The following is a 12,407-nucleotide window of genomic DNA, read 5'->3' as shown; positions in this document are numbered from 1 at the left end:
ATATCAGAAATTTGTTGAAAATTTAGCAATTTGCAAATTTTACATTTTTATGCCCTTTAACCTCTTTACAACCCAAGGTGGTTTGCATGTTAATGACCAGGCCAATTTTTACAATTCTGACTACTGTCACTTTATGAGGTAATTACTCTGGAACGCTTCAACGGATCCCCCTGATTCTGAGATTGTTTTTTCGTGATATATTGTACTTCATGATAGTGGTAAAATGTCTTCGATATCATTTGCGTTTATTTGTGGAAAAAAAATGGAAATTGGGCAAAAATTTTGAAAATTTAGCAATTTTCAAAATTTTAATTTTTATGCCCTTAAATCAGAGAGGTTTGTCACACAAAATAATTTAATAAATAACAATTTTGGAACCAATTTTTTTTTTTTATTAGGGAGCTATAAGGGTTAAAATTTGACCAGCGATTTCTCATTTTTCCAACAAAATTTACAAAATAATTTTTTTAGGGACCACATCACATTTGAAGTGACTTTGAGGGGTCTTTATGACAGAAAATATCCAAAAGTGACACCATTCTAAAAACTACACTCCTCAAGGTGCTCAAAACCACATTCAAGAATTTTATTAACCCTTCAGGTGCTTCACGGGAATTTTTGGAATGTGGAAGAAAAAAATTAACATTCAACTTCTTTCACAAAAATGTTACTTTAGACCCATTTTTTTTTATTTGTGCAGGGGTAACAGGAAAAAATGGACCCCAAAATTTGTTGTGCAATTTCCCCTGAGCACGCAGATACCCCATATGTGGGGAAAATACACTGTTTGGGCGCACGGCAGGGTTCGGAAGGGAAGGAGCGCCATTTGACTTTTTGAATGTAAAATTTGCTTGAAAAATTAGCGGACGCCATGTTGCGTTTGGGGAGCCCCTGATGTGCCTAAACAGTGGAAACCCCCCACAAGTGACACCATCTTGGAAACTAGACCCCTCAGGGAACTTATCTAGATGTGAGGTGATCACCTTGAACCCCAAAGTGCTTCACAGAAGTTTATAACATTGAGCCGTAAAAAAAAAGGTTTTTCAGCCCCCAATTTTGCATTTTCATAAGGGTAACAGGAGAAATTGCACCATCCAGTTTGTTGTGCAATTTCTCCTGAGTAAGATGATACCCCATATGTGGTGGAAATCCTCTGCTTGGGCATAAAGCAGGGTTTGGAAGGGAAGGAGCACCATTTGACTTTTTGAATGTAGAATTTGCTTGAATAATTAGCGGATGTGCCCCTGATGTTCCTAAACAGTGGAAACCCCCCACAAGTGACACCATTTTGGAAACTAGAACCCTCAGGGAACTTATCTAGATGTGTGGTGAGCACCCTGAACCCCCAAGTGTTTTACAGAAGTTTATAACATGGAGCCGTGAAAATAAAAAAAATCAAACTTTTTCCAAAATTATGTTTTAGCCCCAATTTTTTTATTTTCACAAGGGTAAGAGGAGAAAATGCACCCCAAAAACTTTTGTGCAATTTCTCCTGAATACGCCAATACCCCATATGTGGGGAAAATAGTGTTTGGGCACACGGCAGAGTTCAGAAGGGAAGGAGCACTGTGTGACTTTTTGAACGCAAAATTGGCTGGAATCGAGAGCGGACGCCATGTCGCGTTTGCAGAGCCCCTGATGTGCCTAAATAGTGGAAACCCCCACAAGTGACTCCATTTTGGAAACTACACCCCTCAAGGATTTTATCACTGGGTATAGTGAACATTTTGAACCCAGAGGTACGGCACAGAATTTGATAACATTAGGTCATCGTATTGAATAAGTTGTCATTAGTCTTGAGTGCAAGTGCTCGCTACTTGAGTTTGCATCGGGTACTCAGGTATGCACCATGTATAGCGCATGCTTGAGTGACATGCTCGAGTCCCCGCTCGCATGTTTCACCCAAAAAAAAACATGCATGGATCGCTCGTGCATGGCAGGCAATCCCCGCGAGTTTTTTTCGGCAGCGAAGCATATGGGGCGGAGACTGGAGCATGTCACTCGAGCACCCACGATACTCAGTGCATACCCGAGCACCCGATGCAAACTTAAGTAGCGAGCACTTGCGTTCAACACTAGTCGCCATATCGTCATCTTTTGTTTTTTTTTTACTTTTGAAAAAAATCCCAACCTTAGCCCAACCCTAACCCCAACCCTAACCCTAGCCCGAGAGTTTATTTTTTACACCTTTCCTCGTGTGGTATAAGTGATTAGACGACTTTATTCTTTGGGTCGGTTCGATTACAGCGATACCAGAATCATATCGGGTTTTTATGATTGACAGCTGTCACACACTAAAAGACGCATTTTTTTTTTGTAAAATCTAGTTTTTGCATCGCCATATTTTGAGAGCTATAATTTTTCCATATTTTGGCCGACCGAGTCATGTGACGGCTTGTTTTTTGCGGGATGAGTTGACGTTTTTATTGGTGCCATTTTCAGGCACGTGACATTTTTTGATCGTTTTCCGATTTTTGGGAGGCAGAATAAACAAAAAACAACAATTCAGGAATTGTTTTCTTTTATTTTTTTCTGCTGTTCTGCGTGTGGTGAAATTTATAAGGCAGCTTTATTTTTCGGGTCAGTAAGTTTACAGCGGTACCACATTTATATCGTTTTTCTAAGTTTTGGCGCTTTTACACAATAAAAGCTATTTTATAGAAAATATTTTTTGCATTGTTTTATTCTGAGAGCTATAACTTTTTTATTTTTCGGCTGATGGAGCTGTATGACAGCTTGTTTTTTGCGGGACAAGATGACGTTTTCAGCGGTACCATTTTTATTTATATTTGTGGTTTTGATCGCGTGTTATTCCATTTTGTGTTTGGCGGTATGATGATAATGCATTGCTTTTTGCTTCGTTGTTTTTGTTTTTTGTTTTGTTTTTTACAGTGTTCAGTAAATGGGTTAACTAGTGGGACAGTTTTATAGGTCAGGTCATTCCGGACATGGCGATACCAAATATGTGTACTTTTATTGTTTTTTTTTCATTATATTTTTTTTTTTTGGTGAATTATTATTTTTTATTTTTTTCACTTTCTGACACTTTTTTTTTACTTTTATTCTTTGTCCCACTATGGAACTTTCACTTTTTTTATTCTGATCGCCTGTATAGCACAGGAATGGAGGCACCATTCTTGTGCTATACAGGCTGTCAGCGCTGCAGATGCAGAAGATATTTTGGTCATGCACTGCTCATGAGGTTTAACGAGGAGAAATGTAAGGTCATACATATGGGAAGGAAAAATGGAAGTCACCAGTACTCACTGAATGGGAAATCATTGGGGAATTCAGAGATGGAGAAGGACTTGGGCATCTTGATTGATAGCAAACTAAATTGGAGTGCCCAAAGTCAGGCCGCTGCTGTAAGGGCAAACAGGGTAATGGGATGTATCAGAAGAGGTATAGCTGCAAAGGATGAGAACATTGTTCTTCCACTGTACAAAGCACTGGTCAGACCACACTTGGAATACTGTGCTCAGTTATGGGCCCCAATATATAGAAAGGATATGAATGAGCTTGAAAAGGTACAAAGGAGGGCAACACAATTAATAAAGGGAATGGAGGGACTGCAATACCCAGAGAGGTTGGCAAAACTAGGACTATTCAGCCTGGAAAAGAGAAGGTTGGGGGGGGACATAATAAATGTGTACAATTATGTGAGGGGACAGTATAGAGATCTTGCCCGGAATTTGTTCAAAAGGAGGGATATTACGGTAACAAGAGGGCATTCACTAAGAATGGAAGAGAAAAGGTTTCAGCACCAGCATAGGAAGGGGTTCTTTACGGTAAGAGCAGTGAGAATATGGAATTCACTGAGTGAGGAGACGGTAATGTCGGATTCACTACACCAGTTCAAGCGGGGACTGGATGCATTTCTAGATACCAGGCAGATTTCAGCATATACTTAAAAATAAAATAAAATAGTAGGTTGATACAGGGATTTATTCTGACTGCTGGTTTCAGAGTAGGGAGAGAATTTTTCCTCAGGTGAAGATTGGCTAAATCATTTGGGGTTTTTGCCCTCCTCTGGATCAACTTTAGCAATTACAGAACTAACAGGTCGAACTTGATGGACGCAAGTCTTTATTCGGCTTTACAAACTATGTTACTATGTCATGACCAAAATATCTTCCTGCTGTCTGGTGACCCGGATGTTGTCATGATGACATTGGGTCGTCATGGCAACATCTGGGAATCCGTGGCAGACAGCGCTGGAGGCCGGCAGGAGAGGTGAGTATCCCGATCACCTCCCCTTGCCACCGCAATGCTGCAATCGACTTCGATCGCAGCATTGAGGGGGTTAATGTACAGTGAGCGGTGCGGGACCGCTCCCTGCACATAACACCAGGTGTCAGCTGTCAGAAAATACACCATAAAATTTGTTGTGCAATTTCTCCTCTATACGCCGATATCCCATATGTGGTGGAAAACTACTGCGTGGGCGCACGGAAGGGAAGGAGCGGCATTTGACTTTTTGAATGCAAAACTGTCTGGAATCGATAGCGGATGCCATGCCACATTTGGAGAGCCCTTAATGTGTCTAAACAGTGGAAACCCCCCACAAGTGACCCCATTTTGGAAACGACCCCTTAAGGAATTTATCTAGACATGTGGTGAGCACACAGAATTTTATAATGTTGAGCCATGAAATTTGAAAAAACACATTTTTTTTCCACAAAAATGTTATTTAGCCCCAAATTTGTCATTATTCGCTTTTCGCAAGGGTAACAGGAGAAAATAGACCATACAATTTGTTGTGCAATTTCTTCGGAGTATGCAGATACACCATGTGTGGTGGAAAACTACTGTTTGAGCGCAGGGCAGGGCTCCGAAGGGAGAAAGCTCTATTTTGTCTGTAATTATTTGCGAACATCTTGTCACATTTGAAGAGCCCCTCTTGAAAAGCAGAAACCCCCACAAGAGACCCCATTTTGGAAACAACACATCTCAAGGAATTAATCTAGGAGAGTAGTGAGTATTTTTAACCCTCAGGCACTTCACAGACTTATATAAGATTGATTGGGCTGAGTAAATTAAATATTAACATTTTTTCCACTAAAATGTTGTTTTGACCCCAAGTTTGTAATTTTCAAAAGTGGTAATAGGAAAAAAAAGAACAGAACAATTTATTACACAATTTTTCTTGAGTGCGCCAATACCCTATAAGTGGTCGAAAACTACTTTTGAGGCACAGTGCAAGGCACGCCATATTACAGTGCAAATTTTGCTGTTATGGTTTGCAGGTGCCATGTCATATTGGCAGAGCCCCTACGGTGCCAGAACAGCAGATTACCCTCGTAAGTGACCCAATCTATTTTACAAACTACACCTCTCAATGAATTCATCTAGGGGTTCAGTGATCATATTGACAACATTTGTGTCGCAGAATTTTAGACCATTGGCGGTGAAGAAAATATAATTACATATTTACCACAAAAAAATAGTTTTAGCCCCAGATTTTACATTTGCACAAGGGGAAGTGGGTAAATGTGTCACACGAATTCTCCTGAACGTGGCAATAACCCATTTGTGGCTTTACAATACTGCTTAGCCATATGGCAAGATTCGAGAGGGAAAAAGCGCTTTTTGACGTTTGGAGAACAAATTATCGTAGAATAGTTTGTAGACTCCTTATACGGAGCCCCTAAGTGCAAGAAGAGCAGAATCCCCCCTCAAGTGACACAATTTTGGAAATTACACACCTCTGGGAATACAGGTGTAGTTACGATTTTGACTCGATGGGTGTTTTCCTTTTAAAAAAAGCTGCAATGAATTTTGCTGAGTGAAAATTGCAAATCTTCCGTTGTAGTGCCCATACATGGTGCACAGTTCATGCTTCTGGAGACATGCACCCCGTAAATTAGGCAGGCTCTCATCGCTATAGAAATGCCAAATATGTGGACACTAAATGTGGTTTAGGCACACTGGGGCTCAGAAGGAAGGGGGGCATTTTTAATACTTGTACTAGAAATGCCAGATTACACTTTGCCAAAAACAGATCTTAAGAAGCCAGCCCAGTTCTCGACAGATGAAACTAAGATAATCCTGTTCAACAAGGATAGGAGGACGAAAGTATGGAGAAGTCTTGGAAAAGCTCATGATCCAAAGCACACCACATCCTCTGTAAAACATGGTGGAGGCAGTGTGATGGCATAGGCATGAATAGCTTCTAATAGTACTAAGTCACTAGTGTATATTGATGATGTGACTAAAGAGCGAAGCAGCAGGATGGATTATGAGGTGTACACGGCAATACTTTCTGCTCAGATTCAACCAAATGTAGCAAGGTTGATTGGACGGCGCTTGACAGTACAGATGAACAGTGACCCAAAACATACTGCAAAAGCAACCCAGGAGTTTTTTAAGGCAAAAAATTGGAATATTCTGCGTGCATGCCCTGTCCAAAGCTCCTCCAAAATCACAGGTAATTCATGACTACTGGTGGGTATTTATATGCAACTGATTTTTGGAGTGCTGCATCTCATTAGAGCCCTACCATATTTATTTGGTTCTGAGAATTGCTTTCAAGTCTATATTGGCTGTACTTGCATATTGCACTTTACTCCATTCAAGACATAGATTCTATTCCATTGGTTTATTAACTTTTCTACTACATGAATTATGTGATTTTGTATATCTTTCTTTTATTGTACTAATTATTGGATTACTATATTGTGGATTTCTGGTCGAGCCCATTTATTATAATAATGAACCTTTCCAAATTAGACGTAATTAGATTTTTCGAGTATTAATTGGCAATAGGGCAGAGCTATTTGCTGTCCCTCACTACTGAGGCACTGCATATATTTTAATGTTGTTTATAAATGATTTTTTTTGTATTAATAAACATTAATTTTAATAACAGCTGTGGTCATGGTTTGATTACCCCCCCCCCTTATTAATAGGAATGGGGTGTCATTTTTTGATTTGATTGCTTGTTCATGACCATATTTACTTTGGATCTTTTGATTACCTACAAACAAGCAACAACTGTAGTCATCTGAGGTAAAGGCTGGCAAAGCAACACAAAGGAGGAAACCTAGCGTTTGGGGACATCCGTGGCTTCCAGATTTAAGGCAGTCATTACCTACAAAGGATTCTCTACAAAGTATTAAAAATTAACATTTTATTTATGGTTAATTTATCGAATTACTTTTGAGCCCCTGAAGTAAGGAAGCGATATAGAAAAATAGTTGCATTTCCTAAACTTTTTACAGGATATTTTTTTTCAACCCCTTTAATTAAACCTGAAAGTCTACATTTCAATTGCATCTCAGCTGTTTCATTTTAAATGAAAATAAAAGTGGCATATAGAACCCAATCACGAAGATTCAATCACTGTTCAAATGTCTCTGGAACTGACTATGTGTTTGTGTGTGAGCATACACATTATAGATATATATATATATGTATATATTGTACATATTATATATTTAACAACCCCTTCCCCTGTGTATTCATAAATGCACTACAATACCATTAGCATTTCCATAGGGTTGTTTTCTGTGTCATGGTGAAACTGCGTGGCCCACGATTGCTCAGTTTGTGTTGTCCTATTATATATTGGACACAAAGAAGCTGATGGTTGGTAAAGTCCTGTCACATCTTACGATGTAGTGACCGACCCTAAAGCTTCATTCTGCTTTATAACATCCCTTGTTCATGTTCCCTGAATGTGCTCTGAGGTAGGTAAATGAATTCAGTCAACTGGTGGGCGTATGATTCCTTTCTGACCTCGATCCTGTACCATTTGTTTCCCAGCTTGTACCAAGCCAAAGTGGACATTTCTCCCAGTTTTGTTTCAAATAATTTTCTTTTTTGGTCTGGTGATTTGGTGGTGATTGTTCTTTTTTCTAAGCCATCTGGGAATTTACTATTGTCAGTTGCCCAAATTTCTAATTTGGCTACTTCTAAGACTACATAAGTAAACTTGTGTGCTATATTACAACTTGTATCAATTTGTCATTAATAATCCTTCATTAAATATTTTTTATTCTATTCAGATGATCCCCAAAGCAACTGGTTGTTTTCTGAGCTGGCCTATGTGATAAAACATGAGCCACTGGCAAAGCTTTGAAGAAAAAGTCTTTATACTACAAAGAGTGTAAAAAGATTAACGATTGTCTTTTCTGAACATCATTTCTCACCCTTGCAGCAGACAATGACAGTTGTCAGCAGCAAAGAAAAGAACTTCTGCTTGAAAACAGAAGCCGATGTTCATGTGCTGTCCAGGGATCAGATAAGATGCCAAGGACCAGAGCATCCCTTGAAAGGAGCTACATGTCAGATGAAAAGGTTTCTAGGATAGAGAAGAGAGGGATTAGAAGAATATTCATGACTCATGAGGATCAGCAGGTGACACCTAAGGCATCGTACTTTATCCGTTTGGCAAACAGTAAATAAAGGCTATTGGTTGCCAGGATAAAATGTAACAACAAAAAGCCAAAAGCTGTATGTGTACAAAGAATGCTGGTGTTTGCCACTTGTTCGTCTTTTAAATTTCTAGGCATCAACCAAAGTGGTGAAGCAGAAGCCTTGTGCTGTCACGTGAGCCAATGTTGAAATGGAAAACTTAGAGCATGTAGGGGTTTCTAGAACAAAGTGAACTTCAGTTTAATAGAACTATAATCTTTGTGTGTAGAGAGAAATCCTTCGTGTATACTGTTTGATGAGCTTCATATTACGTTCTCGTGGCTGGTGAATCCCGCAAATTACTTAATCCTGCAGGAGTGAACATATCTGAGATCCATGAGCTGTTTTAATTTGAGTTCTATAGTACTCCAAAATGCACTGCAAAATTTAGATGAACCCATCGATTTTAGGAGAAACAGCCAACCATCTAATGTATTTTCATTCGGCAATGTTTTATAGTACCCGAAGGTTTATCGCCACAAAATAGTACAACGCATTGTCATGGCATCCAGATTTCCTAGTCTGTTAATGACGATTCTTCAGTGTAATTAGCCCTTGATAATAATCCTGAAACTGAAGGAATGGGAATTTTTCTTTCCATTTTCTCCAGTGCAGCTTAATAATTAAAGGGGCATTGCAGCCTGTTAAAATGAATAGTCTCTTCTTTGGCTGGCTATATACATTAGATGGCTGTTGGCCAAATGATGCTTCAGCCAACCGCTTTCTCAGCCTACTCTCTCATACACGCCACGACTGACAAGTCGGCTACTGAACAATGAGAGAATAATGCAGTGGCAGTCATAAATCGGACATGTGCAATAGACATCTCTCCCAATCATTAGTTGTCCTGTGCCCTCATACACATGAGACCGTTAGCCGACAATACTCTGTGTTTGAGAACCTGTAGGCTAGACTATCAATGTTAAATTAGTGTTGGTCAGACTTGGCTCCCCTACCGATCAGCTATTTGAAGGAACCGTGGTGCTCATGCAAGTACTGCAGCCTCTTCAATGGTTTCAAGCTAGGTCATACTTGTCTGCATCATACTTTAACTAGTCGCAACTCAAGATATTGCAACATAGTCCCATTTATAGGAATGGCACAATGGCAGCACTCCAAAGAAAATTACGGTACAGACAAATACAAGCCAGCCTGCATACTGGTAAAAAACAAAAAACCTGACCAGCATCTCCATATAGTGTGAACAGGTGCAAGCTGCAATGACTGCATAACATAGAGTGCTGCTGTGTTAGTTTTTTTTGTAAGGGCCAAGATATATGTAGACTCTGAATATAGTATATGTAAATTGCATTATTGCTAAATAAAATGTACTGATAAAAAATGAAGGTTCTTAGCACATAAATTGGCCAATTCATGTATGCTCATCAACCATGGCAAGGTGACATCCCCCTGATGGATACCTATCCTACTAAACATGCCTCTCTTGGGCTGTAAGCCTACAATTTAAATGGGCACATAGGAACTTGCAGGAAATTGGCAGAGGCAGGTCACTTTGCCATGGTTGATGGGCATGCATGAATTGGCCAATTTATGCGTGAAGAAACATCATTTTTTGTAAGTATATTTTATTTAGCAACAATGCAGTTTCGAGCTCATGTATTCAGGGTTTGCATATATCTTGGCCCTTACAGAGTGCTTCTGTGTTATTTTTTTGTATGTTATGCAGTCATTGCGGCTATATGGAGGTGCTGGTCAGGTTTTTTTTTTTTTTTTTTTGCAGTTTACCATTGTAAGTTGTAACTGCCTCCTTTTTCACTCTGGATGCCTCCCATCAGCCTAAGGGTATTTTAAATTAGTGCTGGTTCCTATCTGCCCTTTTAAATTATAGGCATATAGCCTGAGAGAGGCATGTTTGTCCATTTAAATTGTAGGCTTATAACCCGAGAGAGGCATGTTTAGTAGGATGGGTGCCCAGCCGAGGGAGGTCACCTTGCCATGGTTGATGGGCATACATGAATTGGCCAATTTATGCGCTAAAAGCCTTCATTTTTTGTAAGTACCTTTTATTTAGCAACAATGCAGTTTAGATCTCATGTATTCAGAGTTTACATATATCTTGGCCTATACAGGGTGCTGCTGTGTTCTTAGCCTGCATACTGGTGTAAAGATCAAAGAAGCTGTACACGAGCGCCCGCAGCCTATTCAAACAGTTGATCGTCTGGGGTGCTTAGACAGAACCGTAATATGAGCCTTTAAAGCTTTGTACTGCAAAGTGTTTTTTTTTTACCTATACATACGTCTACTACATTTTGGTCAGGTTCATTGTATTGTAAGGAATAAACTTTTTTTTAGAAGATTAATCAGCCGCGTAACCAGACTATATATTTACTAGGATCTTATTGCACCTTGTAGACTTTACAGAATTTATAATTAGCACAATGTGTGTTAACAACCGTGGCAAAGCCATTAATGCGTCTAGAAAAGCATCTAACAACTATTTGTACATAACTGGCGTGGAGTTCTTCATGGCTGACCTTCGAAGATGTAACGGCTAATTTCAACAAACAAAAAAGCCACGCTCTATTGGTGACTCCACAAATATTGAACAAGAGTCTTCAGCACAGTAACACTGTTGACAAGTGGGAGATAATGCAATTGTCTTTTTTGTTATCATGAAGTACAACTTGTGGTTTCTACTATTACACTCTAGGCAAACAGTGTTGATGTTCTGATTCTGAGACTGGAATGTTTGCTCTGCCAATATAAACCTGAAACCTACACACTCAACTTAAGCATCATCCTTTCAACCATGGCAACTGCAAGTTTCTGCTGAAATAAGCTTTCCCACTGCACTGAAGAAGGTTTTACAGTACTTTAGTCTCTGAACTAAACTAGGTGGTGACCTGATGCAAAATTTAACAGAAAAGACTTTTTAACATGTGATGGAAATCACGGCCGAGTGCTTAATAACACAGCTCATTTACCACCTTGAGTTTTACCTTCCATTATTAGATGAAATTAGTTAAAACTTTTATCATTTAGACCTGTTGTAATTTGTTTGCATATTTTTACCATACGTTATCTACTTTTTGTTTCGTTTCCTAAAACATATAACTGAAAACTAAAAGCTTTTCTATTAGCTTTGAAAAAGACAAAAAAAAATGCCAGACCTTTAACTGTAGAAGAGTCGTCCTTCAGCTCTCCAAATGAGGAAAAACGCTCTTAGGCTGTGTGACGTCAGCGGTCGCGTGACTATCAGCTGACTAAATGACATCACCGCATGTCCTGCCAGTACATCGCGGGCCGCCGAGGAGAGAGGATCGCCGCCGGGAGGAGACCGGGGGCCGCCAGAGAGGTGAGAATAAGGGGTTTTTTTCTTTTTACTTTTTAATTCTTTTTATTTACACTAGATTCCCGATTTGAAGCAGAAATCTCCTCATAAGTTGGTCACACAATATAAATCCATGCCAGTTGCATGGATTTATATTGTGTGACCAACTTGTCAAGCCCTTTTCCAAGTGATGCTGAAAATCGCTTGAAAAAAAACGCTGAAAAAACGCATGTAAAATCCGCATGCGTTTTTTCTGCCAAGGAGATGCAGAAATGCTTAGGAAATTTCTGCTTCAAATCTGCATCGTGGGCACATACCCAAGGGTGAGAATTCTGTTTTTGGATAACCACAACTCTAGCATCTAAAAACAAAAAAAAAACTTTAATTCATATTAATTATTCCTATCATGTGGACCACCCCTCTCAAATCTCATAGACATATGTTGACAATTATGAATGCAGAAGTTGAGGTTCCCACATTCCTTTAGCCGTGTTCTGCTTTTGTACTTAAAGGAAACCTGTCATCAGGATTTAACCCTATAAACTAAAGGCATGGCTATAATGGGGCTGTGATGCTGATTAATATGATACCTGATGTGAAGGGATCCACCAAGTGGTTGTTTAATGCTCATCTCGATCTGTGCATGCGCTGCCTCCGGTGCCATTTTATTGAGGTCCTGCACACAGGACTCCTGCTCCCA

Source organism: Phyllobates terribilis, unplaced genomic scaffold, assembly GCF_046119375.1.
Source record: "Phyllobates terribilis strain yellow unplaced genomic scaffold, ASM4611937v1 Scaffold_3__8_contigs__length_932513732, whole genome shotgun sequence".
NCBI lineage: Eukaryota > Metazoa > Chordata > Amphibia > Anura > Dendrobatidae > Phyllobates > Phyllobates terribilis.
Note: the sequence above shows the minus strand (reverse complement) of the source record.